Source organism: Orycteropus afer, unplaced genomic scaffold, assembly GCF_000298275.1.
Source record: "Orycteropus afer afer isolate SDZICR_OR568_19922 unplaced genomic scaffold, OryAfe1.0 scaffold00192, whole genome shotgun sequence".
Taxonomy (NCBI): domain Eukaryota; kingdom Metazoa; phylum Chordata; class Mammalia; order Tubulidentata; family Orycteropodidae; genus Orycteropus; species Orycteropus afer.
The window spans coordinates 4,949,604-4,962,305 of NW_006921779.1; the positions used below are offsets into that span (position 1 = coordinate 4,949,604).

Here is a 12,702-nt window from a genome sequence, read left to right on the forward strand (position 1 = left end):
TTTATATATATATTTGTATACTGTATATGTATGTACATACGTATATGCTACATGTATGTGTATGCATGTATATATATGTATATATGTGTGTATATATATATATATATACCCACTCCTCATTTACTGGCATAGTTAGATCCCAAAGACCAGGTCGTTATGCAAAAATCAGTGTCATACAAAAATGAGAGATGACCACATCAGATTACAAAATGGAAGATGACTACATCATTACACAACCGTCAAATTATATCATTACATGACTGCCAAACCACCAAGAATCATGGCTCAGCCAAAGTAACGTATTACCTTAACCATCACAGCCAGTGTTACTCTCATCTCACACCTCAGCGTTCATTACTGACAGATGTATGTTGTTAATGTGCAATACAATTAGATTTTTTTACTACTGTCATAAAGCAAAATGTCAGATAACAAGATAATTGGTAAGTGAAGAGTAGGGGTATATACATACATAGGAAATTTCCAAAACTAAACTAAGTTTCAACTCGACCTCTGTTTGATTGCAAGACAGCCACGAGAACAGAGGTCAAATACTACAGTTTTTAGACTCTATCTTCCACATAATGGCAAATAAATCATTCCATTCTATATTACATGTATAGAAAAGTGTTCCTAGCTACAAGATTCTATATGCCCTATATGAGGACAAAGAAGGCCAGGCACCTTTGGCAGATCAGAAGGATAGGTATTCTTTCTTAAACAAGGCTTTCTACACCATTCTAGACTATTTACCTACTCTGGTGAAAGCTTTCCATGTGTTGGTATAGATTTGAAAAGGCAGTGATATTTATCTAACACTGTTGGTACTAATCCAAGCTACAGGGAATAATAACACTAAGGGGCATCTGCCCAGTGTTACTGTGTTACATACAGTTGGTGATTTTCTATTACGCAACCAGCATGCTTTCCTTACCTTGGGTTTTGGAACTAGAAGAGCTTCAGAATGGTTAGTAAATCACCATCAGTCATTTCTTAAACACATAACTTAACACTGACTGCTTTTATGTGCTAAACCAAAACCAAACCATTTGCTATTGATTCTAACTCATGGCAACCCTTGTTACTTGCACAGTAGAATGGTGCTCTGTAGGTATTTTTTTTCTTCTTTTGTAGTTTGGGTGAAAGCTTACAGAGCAGATTAGTTTTCCATTCAACAATTTACACATATTTTGTTTTGTAACATTAATTACAATTCCTTAAGGTACTTGACTGCTAACCAGAAGGCTGGCAGTTCAAACCCACCAGCCACTCCTCAGAAGGAAAGGTTGGGCAATCTGATACTGCCTTGGAAACCCAAAGAGAGGTCGCTATGAGTTGGGTTCGACTTGACAGCAGTGGGCTTCTAGGTAAGAGCACTCTTCCTACTTCCTCTCTCTGAGTTCCCCACTTCCACTCGTTCTTCTTTCCTGCCCCTTCTTGCCTTCTGAGCTTTGTTTTTGGGCAAATGCTGCCTTTTTGGTTCCACATGGTTGACTGTTCTGAGAAGTATATTCCTCACTAGCGTTACTGTTCAATTTATAGGCCTACTGTTTGGCTGAAAGCTGATCCTCGGGGGTGAGTTCAGTTCCAGCCTTGAAGGATATCTAAAGGCCATGGTCATTCCATAAGGTTTAAACAGCTGCTACCTTTTCAACCGACTTGACGGCACATAACAACAACAACAAACAAAACCTTTTCAAAGTAGATCACCAGGCCTTTCTTGCGATGCATCTTTTGGTAAGTAGCCAAGCGCTTAACTGTTTGCATTACCCAGGGACTTCTTTTATGTGCTAAGCACTGTATAAAGACACCAGGGATACAATGAAATGTAAAACCAAAACAGATAATAAACTACATGCTATCAAGTTATGTTTTCACTCAAAAAACATGTCCACTGTTGAGCTAAGTGTCCTTCATAAAATGTCTCTTACCTCTGGAAAGATATTTATCAAAGCTTTAACAGTGGTTACCTCAGACTATGTGTGCATAGTTGGGCTTACCATGGGTACTTTTTATTTTCTTCTTGTTATATTTATCTGTAGAGCATCATCATTTTTGTAGTTAGCACATAATAATTTTCTTCTCTTTATTAAAGAAAAAATATGTAAATAAAGTCTCATCATAAAAAATTCAAAGTCTCCTTCAGTAGTCCCAACCTCATCTCCTCAAGTATCTTTAAGAAGTAACATTTTAATAGTTAGATATGTATACATATTATCCTTTTAATATGTACTCACAAAAAATGTACATGTAACTTTGTTAAATAAGAAATTAGATGACAAATGCTCTATACCTCTTTCATTGTTATTTTTTAAACTAACAAGAAGTCTTAGAGATCTTTCCATGTCAGTACATACATGGCCTCCATAGTCCATAGTATGGGTGGATGATAATGAAGCGAATATATACTTCCTCTTTCATGTTACAAAAAAAAAAAACCCACAAATGGTACAACATTAGAAACACTTTTCTGGGCTTTGATTTTTCTTTTCTTATTATATTATTAGAGATAGAGCTTTATGTACTAATATGGTAACTAATGTGGTAACATTCTTTTCATGATCATAGGGTATCCCATTGTAGGGATATACTTCATGTCCCTAATGATGAATATTTACATTGGTTTTGGTTTGTCACTATTACAAAAATATTCCAATGAATATTTAAGAGAAATTGATATTCACTGGTAAACTTTCATCCAATTAGGTTTGAGAAATATTCCTAAATTTTCTTACAGATTAAAAAGAGACTGATAAGATTGTAGTAACATTATCTTATTCAAATCTATAGTAGTAAAAAATGTATACACTGTAATGTATTCTTCTATTGTGAAAATGTGGGTGTATATATATATATATATATATATATAATATATATCTATCTGGCAGGATACATACCAAATTTAAGTTATGTATTCATATTCTTTAAGTTCAGGGCTAATTTTTAAAAAATAAACAAGGATAACGAATATATGGTGAATAACATGCTTATTTTGTTTTTTCTTTAATGCTACAGGTAAATTTCCTTCACTGGATTATCATAACATTAGCATCCACAACTACAGACTTTCACATCAGAGTTGCAACGTGCTAGAATTAGTTCTCCTGTTTAACTCACTCTTCTACTACTTTTCCCTACTGGTTATCCCACTAGTCTTCTAATCATCTTACTGTTTACCATCTTTTCTACAGGAAGGTGGGCATTTGAGGCAAATATTAGTGTTAGTAATAAAAAGCTCTTCCAAAAATTGGGTTAAAATCAGTGAATACAGCTTTGAGTTAGTTACAGCCCCCGCAAGTAAGATCCGCTTACTCCAACAATCTTTAATATTTTATACACTACATATAGGTGCATCTTATTTCTTCTTCTCCTTACACAATTAGCTATTTTTTTAATCAAAACTGTAATGTTTATGTTAAACATTTAAAGATCTACTGATAAAATACACTACATTAACATATTGAAAAAAATAAATACAGATCATCTCCATAGACGACTGCTGCAAAAAAAGCATTTGATAAAATCCAGAACCATAGCAAATACAGCTCTTACTGGACCAGAACTAGAAGGGAACTTCTACACTCTGATAAAGTTATCTACCAAAAATCTACAGTAAGTACAACTTAATTTAACAGGAAATCCTTGATAGCACAGCAAGGCAAGTAAAGAGAAATAAAAGAAAGATTGGAAAGGGGGAAACAAAATCATTATTTTTTACGGTATGACTGTCTATATAGAAAATCCAATAAAATCCATAAATTACTGGAATAAGAGAGTTCAGCAAGGTTGCTAGATTTAAGATCAACACAGAAAAATTTACATTCTTATACATGAATAACAAACTTAAAATCTAACTTAAAAAAGATACCATTTTACACAAAAGATACAAGGCATCTGGGATGAAATCTATAGAAAAGACTGATAGAAGCAATAAAACCAAACCCAAACCCAATGTCGTTGAGTCTATTTTGACTCACAGTGATCCTACCAGAATAAAACTGTCCTATAAAGTGTCTAAGGCTATAAATCTTTACAGACACAGACTACCAAAACTTACTCCCGTTGTGCGGCTGGTGGGTTTGAAATGCAGACTGTTTTTGATTAGCAGCAGAATGCTTTAACCACTGCACCACCAGGGTTCTTTGTTAGGAGCGATAAATATTATTATTGAAAAGCATTTCAGAAGACCTAAATACACTGAATAATAAACTGTTTATGTAAATTATCTCCAAAATAATTTGCAAATATAAAGCAATTTCAATCAAAGTAAACAAGGTTTTTAAGTACTCTCCTCTTCCCCTGGAACTTGAGAAGCTAATAGTAAAATTAACATGAAAGAGCAATGAGACAAAAACAGCCAAGACAATTTTTAAGAGTAATGTCTGCCTTATCAGACATCAAGATTTGTTATAATACTATTTGCCATGGTTTATGTCATGTGTCAACTTGGCTAGGCTACAATTCTCAGTGGTTTGGCAGACACTATGTAAACCACCTTCCATTGTGTGAGCTGATGTTAGCAGTCAATCAATTGGAAGGGGAGTTTCCTTAGGGGTGTGGCCTGCATCCAGTATATAAATGAATGCTTCACAAAGGTTACTCTCTTCTTAACCCTGCACCCTTCTCATCGCCTGATATCTAGTCCTTGGAATATAAGCTTGCAGAAGCCTGCCACTTGACTTACAGATTTTTGATTCACCAACCCCTGGAACCCTGTGAGTCAGCAGAGGCCTCTAGTCTGCTGCCTAACCTGCAGATTTTGGGTTCCTCAGCCCCCGCAAGCAACGACTTAAGCCAGCAGAGGTCTTCAGCCTGTTGTCTGATCCATGGATTTGGGACTTGCTGGCCCCCACAATTGTGCGAGCCATTTTCTTTAAGTAAATTTCTCTCTATATATATCTGTATATACTTTACTGGTTTTGCTACACTAAAGATCCCAGACTAAGACCCTATTCAAATCAAGACACTGTGGGTAAAGACACCTACTGCCATTGAGTTGATTCTGATCCACAGTGACCCTATGGTACAGGGCAGAACTGCCCCATAGGATTTCCAAGGCTATAAATCTATATTATAGGAGCTCTGGTAGCATAGTGGCTAAGACACTTGACTGCTAACCAGAAGGCTGGCGGTTCAAACCCACCAGGCACTCCTCGGAAGGAAGATGGGGCAATCTACTTCCGTAGTGATACTGCCTCGGAAACCCAAGGAGGGGTCGCTAGGAGTCGGGTGTGACTCGACGGCACATAACAACAACATAAATCTTTATAGAAGCAGACTGGCCATCTTTTTTCCTGTGGATCATTCTGATAGGTTCAAACTGCCAACCTTTTGGTTAGCAGCCAAGTGCTTAACCACTGTGCCATGAAGGTTCCTCAGGGATAGACACATAGACCAGTAAAACAGAGATGAAAGTCTATTTCACACTATATACAAAAACAAATTCATATTCAGAGATCTAAATATGAAATGAAAAGCACATTTTTAGAGGAAAATGTAGACTATTCTTATGATCTTAGCGGTAGGGAAGAATTTCTTGATATTTTTTTAAAAAATGGAATCATAAAGTTTTAAAAAAATAACAGATTGGTAGAACATATCTGCAATGGATATAACTAAGAATTAATATCTAAAATATTTAAACAGTTCCTAAAATCAAGATAAACCAATACAAAGTAGCAATGGATATTGGCAGGTATTTCATAGAAGAGAAACCTAAATAGAAAAAAAAAATAGGAACCCTCACAAATTACCTTTATTTATAATAAAACAAATTTAGTAAAAACAGTATTGAGTCACCATTTTACACCTCTGGTGGTGTAGTGCTTAAGGCACTTGACTACAACCAGAAGGTTGGTGGTTCAAACCCACCAGCCACTCCGCAGAAGACTGGGCAATCTACTTCCATAAAGATTTATCATCTTGGACACCCAATGGGGGTCATTACGAGTTGGAATCGGCTCGATGGCAGTGAGTTTGGTTTGGCTTAGATTGGTAAAACATTTCAAGATTAATAACACCAATTGATAATAAGCCAATGAGAGAATGAAAGCTCTCACACATATGACAGAAATATAAACTAATACAATCACTTATGAAAGCAAGTATCTTGTTGTTGTTGTTGTTAGGTGCCGTCGAGTTGGCTCTAACTCATAGGGACCCTACGTATAACACAAAGGAACAATGCCCAGTCTCGCCTCATCCTCACAATCCTTGTTATGCTTGAGCCCATCCTTGTAGCCACTGTGTCCATCCATCTTGTTGAGGGCCTTCCTCTTCTTTGTTGGCCCTCTACTTTACCAAACATGGTATCTGTCTCCAGGGAATGGTCCCTCCTGACAACATGACCAAAGTATGTGAGATGAAGTCCAGCCATTTTCACTTCCAAGGAGCATTCTGGCTGCACTTCTTCCAGGACGTATTTGTTTGTTCTTCTGGTAGTCCTGGTATTTTCAGCACTCTTTGCTAACATCACAATTCAAAGGCATCTGCTGACATCAGCAATAATATCCCTAGTTCCATGTCCTCTTCTGAACTTGCATTTATGCAAGTTCCCTGTCAATACAGTGCTGAAACCACTCATGAATTATCTTTAGCAAGATTTAACTTGCATGTGCTATTAATGATATTTGATAATTTCCACATTCTGTGGGATCACCTTTCTTTGTAATGGATACAAATATAAATCTGTTCCAGTCAGTTGGCGAGGCAGCTGTCTTTCAAATTTCTTGGCATAAATGAATTAAGTGCCTCCACTGCTGAATATGTTTGTTGAAACATCTCAGTGGGTACTCTGTCACAGTCAGTGCTCAACTGTAAACTGAAAAGTTGGCAGTTCATGACATCCGGAGGTGCCACAGAAGAAAAGCCTGGCCATCTTCTTCCAACAAATAACATTGAAGACCCTGTGGAAGACAGTTCTACTCTGACACACACATGAATCAGTCAACTCGACAGCAATTGTTAAACTATTACCATTCAAATTAGACAGAACATTTCAATCATCCCAGAAAAACTTTCCTGCCCCTTTGTAATCATGAGTACTTTGGAATGATTCCTCCCATATCTTATCTGATTTGTTTCATAACAGATTAATTAGTTTCTGAATTTTATATAAATGGAATCATACCATATATATGATTTTATGTCTGCCTTTTTGGCTAAACTTCATAACTGAGAATTATCCATGCTGTTGCACATACATTAATAATTTGTTCTTTATAATTAGTAGATCTCTATTGTATGAATGACCTAACTTGTTTCTCTATTTACCTGCTGTTGGATATATGAATTGTTTCCAGCTATTATAAATATAAACATACATGTACAAATCTTTATGTGTGCATATATTTTCATTTCTCTTGGGTAAAGACTGGTCAGTAGAACTGGTGGTTCATCTGGTGAGTGACTGTTTAAAAGAAACTGACAACCTATTTTTCAAAGTGTTTGTACCATTTTTCACTCCTACCATTTCCAGTTGCTCTACATCCTTGACAACACTTGACATTGTCAGTCTTTTTAATTTAGCTGCATAACACACTGTGAGTGTGAAGTGGTATCTCTCTTTTTGTTAACTTTTTATTGTGAAATTTTACAGAGCAGAACGGTTTTCACTTCAACACTTCATATACATTTTGTTTTGTGACACTGATTACAATCCCCACAATGTAACGGCTCTACTCCCACATCCGCCCTGCAATTACCCACTTCCTGTGGTCTTCTTTCCTATGTATTCCTGCCTTCCTAGCTCTCATCCTGTGCAAATGCCATTCCTCTGATCCCTCATGTTGACTGTTCTAAGGAGTACATCTTCCTGGTGTAATTGTTCCATTAGTAGGCCTGCCTACTGTTTGGCTGAGAGTTAGATCACAGGAGTGAGTTCAATTCCAGGCCTGAAGGCTAACAAGGGGCTAACAAGGGGCTATGGTCTCAGGGGTTTTACAAGTCAAATCAGTAATCCTGGTCTTATGTTTTTGAATTTTGTTCCACATTTTTCTCCTACTCTATTCAGGATCTCCCACTTTGATTCCTTCCAGTGTGGTTGGCAATGGAAGCTGGGCACCATCTATTAGTTCTGGTCTCAGAGCAATATAGGGTGAGATTCCCATGATCCACTAGTCCCTCGGACTAATTGTTTCCATGTCCATTTGATTTTTTTTTCATTGCTTCAGATAAGACCAACAGTTTCATCTCAGATGGCCACTCACAAGCTTTTAAGATCCCAGTTGCTACTCACCAAAGTAGGATGTAGAACTATGTTGTGCCAATTGAGATTGATGTCTCCCATGACAGTGGTCTCAAGCCTGTAGGTCCAGCAACTCACTCCTTCCAGGTGTTTGGTTATGGATAAGAAGGTATCTTAACTTTGCTCCCAGTTAGCTCTATTATATATATATGGACATTTTTATATAGATGCATTTGTAGAAATATTGTCTGTCAAATCTGTATACGGTCATGGGTATATTTCTGTTTGAACTCGTACCTGGTCATCTTGTTTCTCATTCATTGTGGCTTTTATATTTTCTAGATTATCAACAATAGGAACATCTTCTCAATGCTTTTTGGCCATCCACATATCTTTGTTTGTTCATTATCTGTTCAAGTCTTTTATCTATTTTTTCCCCCCTCCATGTTCTCTGAGTTGTAGAAGTTCTTCATATAATCTGGATATAAGTCTTTTGCACAGGTATATACTTTCTCCCAGATATAGCTTGTCTTTTCAATTTCATAATGATCTTTTTAAGAGGTTTTAATTTAAACAAAGGGGAGCTCTGGTGGTGCAGTGGCTAAGGCATTTGACTGCTAACCAGAGGGCTGGCTTATAATTTACTAAGAAATTTTTGCCTACTCCAAGGTCATGAATATTTTTCCTAGCTAACTTCCAGTTTCAGTTGTATTTTGTTCTGTGATATATTTTGAATCAATTTTTCTGTGTGAAATAGGAGATAATGTTTATTTTTTTCTCATACAACTATTCAATTGTTTCAACACCATTTACTGAAAAAGACTATTCTCTTCCCTCTGAATTAGGTAAGCCCTTATCAAAAATAAATCAATGGCAAAGAAGAATGAAGAAAACCAAAGACACATGGAAACAATTAGTCCAAGCAACTGGTATACCATGTGATCCTCAGCCTATACGACCGTGGGACCAGAAGAACTAGATGGTGCCTGGCTACCACTGTCAACCACTTGCAGGGAGATCTATGTAGGAGATCCTGGGTAGACTGGGAGAACAATGTGGAACAAAACTCAAAATCATTAAAAAAAAAAAAAAAAAAAAAGGGACCAGGTTTGCTGGTCTGATAGAGCCTGAGGAACCACTGAGACTCTGGCCCCTTGCTGCTGTCAGGTCTGGGATTGAACCCACACTTGTGGCTTCCAGCCAAACAAAAGACAGGGATATGAGCTGAACATTTATATTAGGCAGATACACTCTTTGGACAGATCAATCATGGGAGGATAGAAGGGCAGTGTATGCACAGGGGGACATCTCAGGGGGCAGGAGTTCATGGAGGGAAGGACACAGGGAAGAGGTAACTATGGGGAGGAAGTGGAAAGGGAGCTGTTGTACTGTGGGAAATCGCAGTTAATGTCATGAGACAAAGTGTATGTGAGCTGCTATATGGAAAGTGAATTTGCTCTGTGAACTTTCACCCAAAAAAAAAAAAAAAAAAAAAAAAAAAACTGAAAGAAAAAAACCAAACCAACCACCTGTAGCTATTCTATAAGTTGATTTATATGTCTATCTTTAACCAATATACCACTTCTTTGATTATGATTACTATAGTTTTATGCCATGTCTTGAAATGAGAACTTTGTTCTTCTTTAAAACATTTATGATCATTCTAAGTTCTTTATATTCCCACATATTATTAAAATGATAGAATGTCACTTTCAATGGTGGATCTTAAAAAAAACAAAGGCTCTCTGTAGGGAGGATGCCAGGCACAGCTGAGGGCACAGGACTGTACCAAAAGGAAAAAAAAAAAAAAAAAAAAGACTAAATGACCATAATCATATTAAATGCTGAATACAGAAACTTGCCACCCCGCCCCTACCCTGAGCCAGAATCCTCAACCTGGCTTCCAGGGTGCAAGTAACCAGACGCTTATGCTTCAGGCAGGAGTTTAGAAGACTCATACCTTGTTCTTTCAGGGATTATTTGCTCTAGGGGAAGCCAGGTACAATGTTGTGAAGACACTTAATAGGCCCTAGAGAGAGAGGTCCCTGTGGCAAGGAACTGAGGTTTCCTGCAAATAGTGATCTCTAACTTGTTACCACCTAAGTGAGCTATCTTGGAAGTGGATCTCTCAGCCCTAGTGAAGGCTTAAGACGGTTGTAGCCCTAGATGACATCTTAACTACAGCCTCTTGAGAGATACTGAACCAGAACCACCTAGCTAAGCCACTTCTGAGCTCTTGTTTATTGCTTGTTTTAAGTCACTATGTTTTAGGGTAATTTGTTATACAGTGTTAAATAACTAAAACAGATGTAAAATAAGACTTAATCATCTACTTAAACATTTATTAAATACCTACTATATCAGGGACTCCACTATGGGTAGAATTTAGAGATAAACCAAACAAAGCTGCTGCTGTTTAATAACAGATTCTAGGTTAATATTTTAGATTAACCACAAACATTTGTTTATTCCTCCAACTCCACTATAACTATGGCAAGGAATAAAAATAAATAAACTATATAAACCTAGGAGGGAAAACAGTAGAGAAAACAAATCAACATTTTGGAAGACAAAACACAAGTGACCAAGTTGTAACTGACATAGCCGACCCAAGAAAAGAAATCCTAAGCTCGCTGTGGGGAAAGGTAAGAACCAACTGCATTTGCACTCTAGAATGTTTTAAAGGCACAAGAAATAACTCTGAAACTAGTGGTAAAAAGGATGGGGACAGTATAGAAAAATAAAGAGAAAAGCTATCTGAGAAGCAGGTGGAGCCCTTGATCCTCTCCCTAGCTCCACACTGCTGAACAACTGCCCCACTGTTCAGCATCCCAGCATAAATTCGAAGGTTTATTTTCTGGAAAAAATAAAACAAAGGCTCTCTGTAGGGAGGATGCCAGGCACAGCTGAGGGCACAGGACTGTACCAAAAGAAAAAAAAAAAAAAAAAAGACTAAATGACCATAATCATATTAAATGCTGAATACAGAAACTTGCCACCCCGCCCCTACCCTGAGCCACAATCCTCAACCTGGCTTCCAGGGTGCAAGTAACCAGACGCTTATGCTTCAGGCAGGAGTTTAGAAGACTCATCTTTGGGTAACTTGACCAGTGCAACAGGATAGATCATAAGAAACTAGCACTGTGGGTTCCCTAACACCAGACCACTGAAATCATCCTGTGATACTCAAAGTCAGCAAGTCCCACCAATGTCTTCAGACGTTCTAGTCAGTGTTTGAGACTGCCACTGAATCACAAGTAGATAACCAAGGACACTAGATATCTAAGGAAACTCTCAAAAATGGAAAAAAGAAGAGATCAAAATAAATAAAAAGGAATCTAGAGGAAACATAAGTATATGCAGAAAGAAAGCGCCAAAATAAATTATGCTCAGAGAGCTAAGAGAAGATACTGTACTTGTGAAACAAGAACAGCATGTTGTAAAAAATATCAGAAAATAAAAAAAGAACTATTAAACATTAAAAATGTAACAGCAGAAATGAAAGAGTGAACAGAGGGTTGAAATAGGAAGTTGGTGAAATTTTCTAGAAGGTAAAGCAAAATAAGGACAGCAGAAAGATAATAGATGTACACTTAAAGAAAAAGTAAATTTTATAGTATGTACACTAATCCTCAATAAAGCTGTTTCAATAAAACAGAGTGATGGTATCAAAATTCTGAAGGAAAATTATTTGCAACACAGAATTCTACACCCAATTAAAACTATTATTTAAGCTTGGTGATAAAATGAAATCATTTTCCAAGGTATAAGGTGTCAAAAAATTTACATCTTGTGTATTCTTTACTCGTGAAGCTTCTGAAAATTTATTAAAAGGAGACAGAAAACAGAAGATAAATATATAGGAAAAAGACAAAATGAATTTCCAGGATGATAGTGAGTATGATCCCAAGAGGACAGTTGTGCACCAAAGGGCATACTCAACCAAACTGAAACTGTGTAACTCAAGAAACAGATCTGATGAAAGATGTCACTGAGATGCCTATTGCCATTATACTGTTCTTCTAATGTGAGGGCAGAGTGCACGGGTAAGCCTGACCAGGTATCTTGACTTCGCTTGACCATCTGTTGATAGAATTCCTGTGCTGCTGCCTGAATCAGATGGTTTTCATTTTACTCCAAAGAAATATTCTACTTTGATCTACTTCTGAGAGTACAATTTGAATATTACAGAATAAAATTATTTCTTATCTCAGAGCTCGTGTATCTGAACTCAAGAAGACAAACACATGAAGCAAGCAAAACTAATATTGTGATTAATACTCTACTTACTAGCAATCTGTTTTCTTTTCAAAGGAAGCATATTCAGTATGAACTTTTGATTCTAAAGCAAAGATAAATTATAATGACTAAACTCTGTGTGGTAGTTAAGGCTGTTTGTCAACTTGGCTGGGCCATGGTTTTGAGTGGCTGGGAAACTGGATGTAGTTATTCCCCATGATTAAATTGCAATCATCTCCAGGGTGAAATCTGCTGTGAGTAGCTAATTAGTTGCCTTT

General features: G+C 36.9%; 1 protein-coding gene across 1 annotated transcript in view; it reads right to left on the reverse strand.

Moving 5' to 3' along the window:
* Positions 1-12,702, reverse strand: part of LOC103202721 (argonaute RISC catalytic component 3) — a 157,242-nt gene that overhangs the window by 64,503 nt on the left and 80,037 nt on the right. The gene's annotated exons all lie outside the window — the stretch shown is intronic.